Below are 11700 nucleotides of genomic sequence, written 5' to 3' on the forward strand. Positions count from 1 at the left end.
GTCGAGAAAATCGCGGTCGACGAGATCGCGTGTAGCGCAGGGGAACGGCGCGGTAATGGACCGTCGCGGCGGCCGTCGCTCGCGGTTCGATTTTACACGCACGGTACGCTTAGTTACGTTTCGATCATCGGCGCAACACAGGATTCGAGACCCTTGGAGATTATTCCCACGAAACGCGACTCCTCCGAGGAAACTTCCGTACTCGCAATACCCGGGGAAAACTCTCCGAAACTTAACCTCAAAACGCCCCCGGAACGGGCGTGAGACGTTGGCACGAGGCGTTCAGCGCCTCGGCACACGCGAATAATCGAGGACGAGACGAGAAGCGTCCGCCCTCGCGCGATTAGGATCGAGCCACCTCGCAAGAAACACCGGATGGAACACTGGCTGACTTACCGTTTCGCCTTTTCTCTACGGTTTCGCTGTGGCTTCCGTGAAGCGGCCCTAGCCGACTGCGGGGCAGGTCGGTACCGATGCCGTCGGGTAATCCCAGCGGGAAACTCTCACGAGCACTCGTTACTAAACGCAACCGGAATCGCCAAGGCGGACTAGCGGCGTGATATAGCCCGTGATTCTGTACCGGCGTAATCTGCGTGTCAATCTACCGGGAGCCAGCGCGACAGTGTCGCATCGATTCTCGATCGCGCGGCGACTCGATCCTTTTTCCCCCTCCCGACTCGTTGCCGAATTTTCCCGATTGGCGCGTGGCGCGTACGCAACATTGTAGCGACCAGGATCGTCCCTACTAAGGTCCTTGGGCCCCAGACCTTAGCGCGAATAATCGTGTCTAAGGTTTTCCTCCGTTTGGCTGCGATCACACCACCCACGCCGGAGCTTTAGCGCGATGAGGCGACGTCAGCTTCGACGCCTCCGGGTTAATTTCCCGTGTGCTCTCGGTCCAAATCGTTGTTGCCCGTGCACGGGACTTCCGCAATATCGGCCAGTTCTTTTTCTGTAGGTTCGTCTGGTGCTGTGTCGGTTCCTCGGAAGACTTCGGTCGATCGGGGTACCTTTCTCGTGCCCGTAATACGGCCCTGAAAACTTGGCCGTTCTCGGCACGTACGGCAGATGTCAATCATCGGCGATCGATAAATACGGGATTTCCTTGAGGAGCGCTCTCGAATCCTGTGATTCCGTGTCGTGGCTCGTGAGAGGGCGGCTCCGTCCCGTTTATATGTTACCTTTGTAACCGTAATTAACGGAAAAGTGACGTCGCACGATTTGCAACGTTACAAATTTCATTATACTCTTATTACTCTTTCTTATTTCCCTTATTGTTTACCATTGTAATTATTGTTTTATAATCGACAGTGTATAGATATAGTAAAAATTAAAATAATTACTACGTAATATTTTTTTTTCTAAAAAGTATTGGGATTTAAAATTAATTTGAAAAATATTATGTAATAATCGTCATTTATTACAATAGTTATTTATTGTTATCTATAATTCTCACACAAACACAATTTTTAAATAAATATATTTTAATAATTTGTTTCTATATTCATTATTTAAATTATCATTCCAATACTAATGTATTGTGCCAACAACCGTAGTCCCGTTGAAAGCACCGGTTCTCGTTAGATCACCGAAGTTAAACAACGTGGAACGTGATCGGCACTAGGATGGGTGACCGTCTGGTCAAAAACCGGAAAGTGACCCACCCGGGGTGTTTTTCACGTGTTGTTGGCAAAAGGTGGTTCGGAACCCACCATAAACAGTAGGTCCCGGAGAAAAGGCGATGGTGAGAGTGGAAAAAGGAGAGGATTGGTAAATGAATTTGAAACCCTGAGGGGACCAAATATCATGTCCATACCATACCATACTAATGTATTGTTAAAAGGTAAACCCTATGTTACGGGTGGCATCTCGGATGACTATGACACTACCCGGCGCTCTTAGTTTCCGAGATAATTGCACAAAACTATTGCTAGTAAAATGAATTTTCCGTATTCGTGCACGCGCGCGCGCTCCGTAGCAATGTAAGCCTGCTCCGGCGCGGCGTCAGTTTACTGTTTTTGTAAACACGTTGTGGAGATCAAAATGAAAACAGGGTCTCACTCTGGTTATACATATATAAGATGAGCTTTCAATTTTGAGAGATTACTCCTGGATTTTCGTCTGCATGGTCGGTTGACCAATTTTTTCCATTACTAGTTCAAATTCTGGATGACAGCTACAATGCAATGATTATGCGAACAGAGTAAGTTGTTGTTAGGTGGTGACGAAAATCCAGTGTAACAGACCTGCACCGAGCAGATCTGTCACGAACGGTTCTTTTCGTATCTAGCCCCAAAACAAGGGCGGACGCGACCGAAACGTATCGAAACCAGTACAAACCCTCTACCGCACCACCAACCCTCACCACAATGTCAATGGTATATAAGCCGCGGCAAATAAGACAAATTACCGTATTCCGTCTAGAAGTGCTCTAGACTCTTGTACTGTACTCCTGCCTGAGACGAGCCGTCACCAGGAAGCCGACATTGTTCCTATCCGGGTGAGTATCCACACCGCAATCCGTTTCGCCGAGCCGTCGAAACCCCCACACCGAAATCCGTTTCGCCGAGCCGTCGAAACCTCCACACCGAAGTCCGTTTCGCCGAGCCGCCGAAGACTCCACCGATACACCCTTCCGTTCCACAGCACCACCGAGACACCCACCGATTTCGCCGAAACACCAAAATCTCCGACAACCACCGCCGGTCCTGCCGAACCACCGAACTCTCCGCCGTTACCGTCGAGCCGCCGAGATCCGATACACCGTTCCGAACCGCCGGAATTCGCGCCGCTATCAATCGTTTCACCGTCCGAACTATTTGGCCGCGAAACCGACGCACGCCGTCCCGACTCATTCATGCAGGCTGCAACCATGCACCCACGTCGCGCCTAAGAAGCAGCATTGTTTATACATTTGTATTCGTTTACAGCCTCTAAATATAGTACGTCATTTAACGTAACTGTTGTTTCCGAATTCTTTCCGAACCTTCGCACCTCGTTTTCCCGCACCGGCAGACTCCCCTCGTCAACTAACGAACCTTGGTCCGACGAGCTGTCCAAACACTGAGGGGTCAGCACCGCGAAGATTCCGATTACCGCCGGAATCAACGACCGTTACACCAGGAGTAGGCTCTCAAAATTGAAAGCTCACATTATACAGGGTATCCCACGCAACTGGAACAGGCTGTACCTCCTAAACGGTTGAGAATAAAAGATGTTAAAAGTAAAAGTCGAATGGTATCAGACGGTGCATAATATGCAACTAATTGTATGCACTGTTGTGCATCGGTGCATCCGAAAAATGCAACTGCACTTTTTTTTTAAAAAAAGGCTAAAACTTCTTGAGGATTACTCAGAATGATGTCCTTGACAGTATATGTCAAATTCAAGGTCATCCGAGGTGCCCCCCTTAACGTAAGGTTTACCTCTATATTTACTATTTGAAGTATTATTTCCATAGTAATATTCATAATAATTTATTTAAACAATTATTTTTTGACAATAAATTATTATTGAAATCATAATTCAAATAGTGAATATAGAAACAAGTTATAAAAAATTATTTATTTAAAATTGTTTACATTATAAATAACAATAAATAACTACTTAAATAATAAATGTATAAAGCCGAACACAATACGGAATTCAAAATGACAGAACCGAAACCGGAACCGTAACCGATATAAGCCAGAACCGACATTCTCGTAACAGTTATAACATCATCTCGGTTTTCATAACAGTTTTGAATCCCTGCTTTCAATGCGTGTTGCTTTCTTCTGCGTCAACCTATTTTGATGAAATTTTCAGTACGTGTATCATTAACGTAGCTTCGTAGAATACACATTTTAAATTTTCATTGCGGATTAAAATAAAAAATTTTTTAAATTTTTTCTTTTATTTTTTCATGTAATTCCTACCAATTGTAATTTTTATAAAATCTGTTTTACACGTCATTTAGAAAATCAATGTCTACTTTTAAAAAGGGTATCCGGACTGTACGCGGACTGTCTGCGGATAATTGTCGGTCAATTTGGGCAAGAGACCTTAAAAATAATAGTAATAATAATAATATATATATACATATGTATACAGGGTGTCCCAAATGTGGTGTACTTAATTGAAATGGGAGGTTCCTGAGACCATTCTAAGAGACATTTTCCTTTGCACCAATGTCAACTGCGTCTTTGTTTAGGAGTTATTAACGAAAAATACGGACCAATCAGAGCGCGCCCTAGACGCGCGATGGCACGTTCAGCCCGGCGCGCCGGGAGACGAGCGCGGTGTAACGCCGCGATGCCGTAACGAACAAGAGTTTCTCGAGATTATGTGAATCTTCCCCGATTTGGATGAGCTTTGGATATGTTGTCAAGACCATGATTCTGAACAACATTACCCTTTACAGTTTTTGTCGGTCGGAAGAACTTTACTTGTCAATTCATATGGGTGGATCTCTTTACCCGACTTACGGCAACTTTACCCGAACGAGGGAAAAAGCAGAAACTGATTGTATTAAAACCTCACTTATTCAGCCGTAAATCCATTTGCTGCTTCGAAATGTGTGTCACTGGGTCACTCGGTGACGAACTGCACAGATGTCTTCAGGTATACGACAGTACCGAAAGCTAAGGGACGTACGGCCAGGTCGACGAACTGCACAGCCGGTGGTAAAAGGCCTAAGGGATGCGCGGTCAAGTCGACGATCCAGAATTTCACTTTCACTTTCGAATCGATAAATAATTCGTATGTTTATTTCACACAGATGCCTTGAAATTTTTCCACACTCACAATCACTGTTCACATTTGTCAACACATAGTTATGCACTAATAGTAATTGCCATATCCCTTGTACTGCTGCACAAATCACAACAATCAGGTAATGCAATCACTAGACTGCGGATTTCATGCATTTGCAGCAAACATGAGTAGGTGCATTTTAAGACAGTAGAGAGATTAAAATAATTTCAAAACACCATAGTATTATTTTCAACTTCTTAAAATGATCACAGTGAGAATCAAATATCTGTCTGGCTCCTGTCCCTTGTAATAGCGGCAGCCAACATTAATGTTGCATAAAGATCCGTAGTCTAGTGATTAGTTTAAATATTACTGTCAAAAACACAGCTAATAGCAACCGTTAGCTTTGAATTGACAAGTCTTTGGAGATGTTCTCTCTATCGCGGCTCGAACGACACTGATTTTCCGCAAGATTTTTCTAAAGAATTTAGGAAGGGCATTTAGAGTGTCGAAATTCGAAATGTGCACGCTGTAGCACGAGAACGACGGGACGGTTATACGAAAAACAGAATGCGAGAAGGACCGCTGTAAGCTTTGTGGCAAACACATGTTTAGTTTTTCCTGCAGGTTGGTACGCAGAGTCGATGGGTAACTGTTCGAAAACGTCATCCGTCCTTTTACCCAGCAAGGGGTAAAAATGTCAGGTCAGCGTAGCATCCCTATTGTCCTATACCTTCCTTAAGAAACTTTCTAAAAGAAGGACAGACGACGTTTTCGAACGGTTACCCATCGACTCTGCGTACCAATCTACAGGAGAAACTAAACATGTGATTGTCAGCGGTCCTTCTCGTATCCTGTTTTTCGTCCAACCGTCCCGTCGTTCTCGTGCTACAGCGTGCATTTCGAATTTCGACACTCTAAATGCCCTCCCTAAATTCTTTAGAAAAATCTTGCGGAAATTCAGTGTCGTTCGAGCCGCGGTAGTGAGAACATCTCCAAAGACTTGTCAATTCAAAGCTAACGGTTGCTATTAGCTGTGTTTTTGATAGTAATATTTAAACTAATCACTAGACTACGGATCTTTATGCAACATTAATGTTGGCTGCCGCTATTACAAGGGACAGGAGCCAGACAGATATTTGATTCTCACTGTGATCATTTTAAGAAGTTGAAAATAATACTATGGTGTTTTGAAATTATTTTAATCTCTCTACTGTATTAAAATGCAACTACTCATGTTTGCTACAAATACATGAAATCCGCGGTCTAGTGATTGCATTACCTGATTGTTGTGATTTGTGCAGCAGTACAAGGGATATGGCAATTATTATTAGTGCATAACTATGTGTTGACAAATGTGAACAATGATTGTGAGTGTGGAGAAATTTCAAGACACACATTTCGAAGCAGCAAATGGATTTACGGCTGAATACGTGAGTTTTTAATACAATCAGTTTCTGTGCTTCTTCTCTTTTTTTACGATAATCTCGTAAACTAAAGCCAACCGCCAAATAGTCTAAAGAGAAATGTTATTCAGAATAATGGTCTTGACCACATATCCAAAGCTCATTGAAATCGGATAGGAGCTAGTAGTACATCGATCCCATGGATTTACAAGTAAAGTTTCTCGCGATAATCTCGTAAACTAAAGCCGATCGCCAAAAAGTCTAAAGAGAAATGTTGTTCAGAATAATGATCTTGACCACATATCCAAAGCTCATTGAAATCGGAGAGCATTCACATAATCGAGAAACTCTTGTTCGTTGCGATGTCACGGCGTACCACCGACACTCGCTTGTCGGCGCGGTGTGGCGCGGCCGCCCAGGGCGCACTCTGATTGGTCCGTGTTTTTCGTTAATAACTCCTAAACAAAGCCGCAGTTGACATTGGTGCAAAGGAAAATGTCTCTTAGAATGGTCTCAGGAACCTCCCATTTCAATTAAGTACACCATATTTGGGACACCCTGTATATAGTAATTGTACATAAAAGGTAACATCTTGCCGATTTTGATAAAATTTAAATATGTTGCAAAACTCAACATTTCGAACAACTTTTTAATTTCTGAGATATTCGCGAAAAACTGTATAACTACTACTATGTACATTGAATTTTACTTACACGTGCACGTCTTTAGCGCGCGTATGCATCAAGGGTCAACTCTTTCTACAGATACATCACGACGATCAGCAAACGATCTATATACCGCGTGAACTTCTTACTACAAATGATAATGAAAGTTTGATTTTTTTAAACCAGACCTAGTCACTTGGTTTAAGTTTGGGTTAGACTTTGGATTAGGTTGTGGATTAGGTTTGGGTTAAATTTCAAAATCTCGGATTTATTTATAGGTTTGTTTTCGGCAACGCCTGCGCAAAATAATAGCTTTTTTTAAATGACCCATAACGATATAAAAAATAACTGAAAACTAACTAAAACTGGAGCCACAAAGGCGGTAACTATCAGATATTACGCCATTATTATTATTCGCAGCACGAAATGTTTAGATAGAGATTAAATGGTTTCAAGAGATGCACATAGTGGTGTTATGAGCTTTTTTGTAGGTGGACGCGTCAAGGATTTAGGAAGGTCAACTTTGATTTTTTAAATGGAACCACATGTTTTTATGCACCAATCGACGCAGCTTTTCATTATCTATAAAAAAAGTATTAACGTTGTAACGGTTCTGCTTCCGACGGAGATGTCGTCGCGGCGTCGTACCCTCTCGTGCTGTAATAGCTCGTCGCGCCAGGGTCGTGAATCGGCGAGAGAATCGACGGAAGCTGAAAACGGACGAAGTGCGCGGGGCGTGAAATAACGACAACGGGTTTACGTATCTTCGGGCTCACTGCACGTACGTTCGCGGACTCATGGGACTAGTGAACCGTGTTACCGATCCGTGCTTCTACTGATGATTCTGGTGTAAACGTTTATCGCGGCGCGACGCGTACACGTGGACCTGGTGATTGATACCGGCGACTGGGTTCAGAGGGAACGGTCAGGAAACCCGGCCACGAGTTGGGAAATTCCCCGTGGCGGTTCTACGGTAAATGAAGAGGATGCTGCCCCTTCATGTAATCGTCTCCGGTAGCTGTCGGAGTTCTCGGGATGCTGCCCGAGAAGTGTGTTCGGGATGCTGCCCAAACGCCTCCTAGAAGTTAGCCCCCCACTTGTTGAATTAAACAATTTCAACAGTTGTGCTGAATTGTGCTATGTTTGTGCTATATTGTGCTCGAATATTATAACTATAATATGAAAAATAAGATGAAAAAATGAGAAAAACGATTTTTTGAGTAGCCCCCCACTTTTCATTTTTTTCAGTTTTCTCAATTGTGCTAAGTTGTGCTAAGTTGTGCTAAGATTGTGCTCAAGTATTACTTTAAAAAAATTATAAATAAAAAAGTTATGGTGAAAAAACGTTTTCGACATCTAATTAACGTTTAAGTAAGAAACAGTTATCCAAACAGCATATAATCATATATCTGAGTTGTGCTAGCCTAGCACAAGTCAGCACAACTTTTAATTTCCCCAGCTCAACGATATAAAGGGCACTTTACTCTTGTGCGCTGCCCTTCGCGCTAAGGTACTTTTACCATTTTTGGTCTTTCTGGTCATCCGAACATAGTAATATTGCATATCTGAGTTGTGCTAGCCTAGCACAAGTCAGCACAACTTTTAATTTCCCCAGCACAACGATATAAAGGGCACTTTACTCTTGTCTGCATTAGAAGGACTTTCCTTTGAGCAATGATCCTATGAATTAGTATCATTATTGGAGTGTTTGGGAGAACTGTAGTCGTGGTTTTCAATTGCCGGATGTCACGAAAGAAAGATGTAGGAAGGGTATATGAAGTATGGAAAAAGGACAGTCTAGAATGTAACGGGAAACTGAGTGTATGTTGTATAAATATGTTCTTAATAAATGGTATGTGCAAGATGATAGTGGCAATGGTGAAGTAAATGAGATTATACTGGACAATGTACACTTGTGAAGACGACTAAGGTACGTGACACGTAATTACGGGTGTTTAGCTCACAGTAGAAACGTAATGATCTGTCGATCATGATAGACAGACGATAGTGCCGCGGTCGATTTACGCAGGCCTATTGATACATGTGTACTTACCATTGTGGATTATCGGTTTCGGAAAGAATTAAAAGTGGTAATTTTGAATTTGTTCGAGAAGGAGATAGCACCGTGCGTTCGTTAGGACGATCGGTGAGTTGTGCATAGGGAAACTCGGGGAGATAATTGAAATTTTGGCCTTTTATGTGTGTGTGACTTATACAGAATATTTTAATACACTATAGCAATAGTAATGTTTCTTTTCCAAATCGGTAATACAAATAGATTAGATTATTTTACTTATGTAAAAGTATACAATAGCAGGAATACATATAACGTAATAACATAAATACATATAACGGCACATAAATAATGCAAATATATGAGCATGTGGTATATATATTTGTAATGTATTATTTAATACTATTATTAATATTATTTTTCATAACATCATTATTTTGAATTTTAATTTATATACATTATATAATTTATATATATTAGTTATATTACAGAGCATAGGTATATGAGCCCTATTAAATGTTGTCTTCAGTCGTCTAGTTCTCTGCAGGTACTTCGAAACTGAAAAGAAGTTGTACTATCAATATGCATGGAAATGTTAAATATTATATTAGAGATTATAGCTATTTTTTTTTTTTTTTTTTAATTGTTTTACGTGCAGGGTGTAAAATCTTTATGACATGCCCCGGGATCATCGCAACCCCCGGGTGCGTGGGGACTCCCACGCCTGCGCCCACGAACTTAATCAGGTGGCGCGTGCATTGGCCTCTGGTGCGCTTGTGCTTAGTAGTGCAATACACAGGTCACACGGGGTATACCCGCACTAAATCTCATCCTACACGGGACTCCAAATGTGGCGAGAAGAGGTGGCCGGAACTACCCAGGGCTTTTCCATCGGCCTGGGTGTAGGTATATGAACTTCTTTGAAACGTTGTCTTCAGTCATCTAATTCTCCTCGGCTACCTCAAAACTGTAAGAAGTTGTAATATCAATATGCATGTGAAAGTTAAATGTTATATTAGAAAGTATAGGTATATGAGCTCTTTTCAAAAGTTGTCTTCTGTCCTCTATTTCTCCTCGGCTATCTCGAAACTGTAAGAATTTGTAATATTAATATGCATGTAAAAGTTAAATGAAATGTAATATGATTTGGATATTGAAACCCAACTCCTACCTTTACACTCTTCCACGCTTGCTGTATAATTCATTTTTTTTTAACAAGTTGTCTTCTGTCCTCTATTTCTCCTCGGCTATCTCGAAACTGTAAGAACTTGTAATATTAATATGCATGTAAAAGTTAAATGAAATATAATATGATTTGGATATTGATACCCAACTCCTACCTTTACACTCTTCCACGCTTGCTGTATAATTCATTTTTTTTTAACAAGTTGTCTTCTGTCCTCTATTTCTCCTCGGCTATCTCGAAACTGTAAGAATTTGTAATATTAATATGCATGTAAAAGTTAAATGAAATATAATATGATTTGGATATTGAAACCCAACTCTTACCTTTACACTCTTACACGCTTGCTGTTTAATTTATTTTGATGTACAGACAAGCTACTGGATTCACAGTATTTTCTCCGCTAACTGCTTGACATTTTTTTAATAAATCGTTGAATAGAATCCATTTATCTCCATAAATGGCATAAGCGGTGTAATGGCCTACTGATGTTGCTCTGGTTCCACCGCTGTAGTGTATAATTCCAACCAAGGAGAATGACGTAGTTCCAATCTTAATGTTTCTTGGAAATGTTTTCAATTCTATTTTTGCATTTCTATCACCAATGCATTCCAGAAGTAAATGAGAATTAAAATTCAGGTTCACATTGACGTCGTCTCTACATTTTTTGCAGGTTTTGTAGTTACAATTTATATATTCTTGAATCGCCTGCGCAATAGCACGGTATCCATGCGATTCAATCGTTTCAAAGTCGAGGTTTATCAGTGTTATATTTCTTGTTTTTGTTGTTTTGCAATTATTGCATTCTTTCTGCAATGTACAACTTGAATCATCCTTTAGAAGGTGCTCGCACAATATGCACACATTCGAAATTGCATCTATCGTGGTAACATTGTACTCCTTTTTAGTGACAAAATGTCCAATTTTTCTTAAGATTGATGCTCGTTGTCGATAAATTGACTTAACTGTACCTTTATTTATAAAATTTTTAATAAATATAAATGTTTCTGTTGTAGCATTCTGTATAGTGTCGTAGAATACTTCGTGCATGCATGCAGCAGCAAATAATTGGACAACACTATCGAACCCGCACGTGTTTAATACAACGACTCTATTTTCTCCATCATTAAAAGATTCGCAAATGTTTCCATTCTGTAACATTGCGATGTCAATTTTTTTTCTCTTGCAAACTCCTGCAAAATCGGGCCGAGGTTGGAGGTAACTTCTTTTATAAGTTTTCTTGTCGTTTTTATTTCGCCAATTGTGTTCATGACTTAAATCAGAGTGTTCATTTTCTGATGTTTCGTTCGTAAATATGGTATCGCATTCTTTATTGATATTTGCGTCAGTAATTTCGTTCAGTGCCGAAATTCTACGTGTTTGTGCAGTTTCTTCAATAATATTTGTATCTCGGGTTTCGATAAAATGAATTTCATTTTCTTCATTCTTCTTTTCCATTTCGTTTTCTATATTTTTAGTTTCATTTTCACATGTAGGTAATTGTTCCGCTGCTGTTAATTTTGCACGTCCAGAAAATGATTGTAAGTGCAATGTTACAAATTTATCGATGCGCATCGGACGTGTAGTATTTTTGAACAGCCGATGTTTACAGTCGTTGAATTCGGCCTCCACTGCGGAAGATGTTGCAGTTGATGTTCCATAAGTAAAAATGGGCTCCATAATTTTCGAATATAGCGG

The sequence above is a fragment of the Lasioglossum baleicum genome, chromosome 1 (assembly GCF_051020765.1).
Source record: "Lasioglossum baleicum chromosome 1, iyLasBale1, whole genome shotgun sequence".
Classification (NCBI taxonomy): domain Eukaryota; kingdom Metazoa; phylum Arthropoda; class Insecta; order Hymenoptera; family Halictidae; genus Lasioglossum; species Lasioglossum baleicum.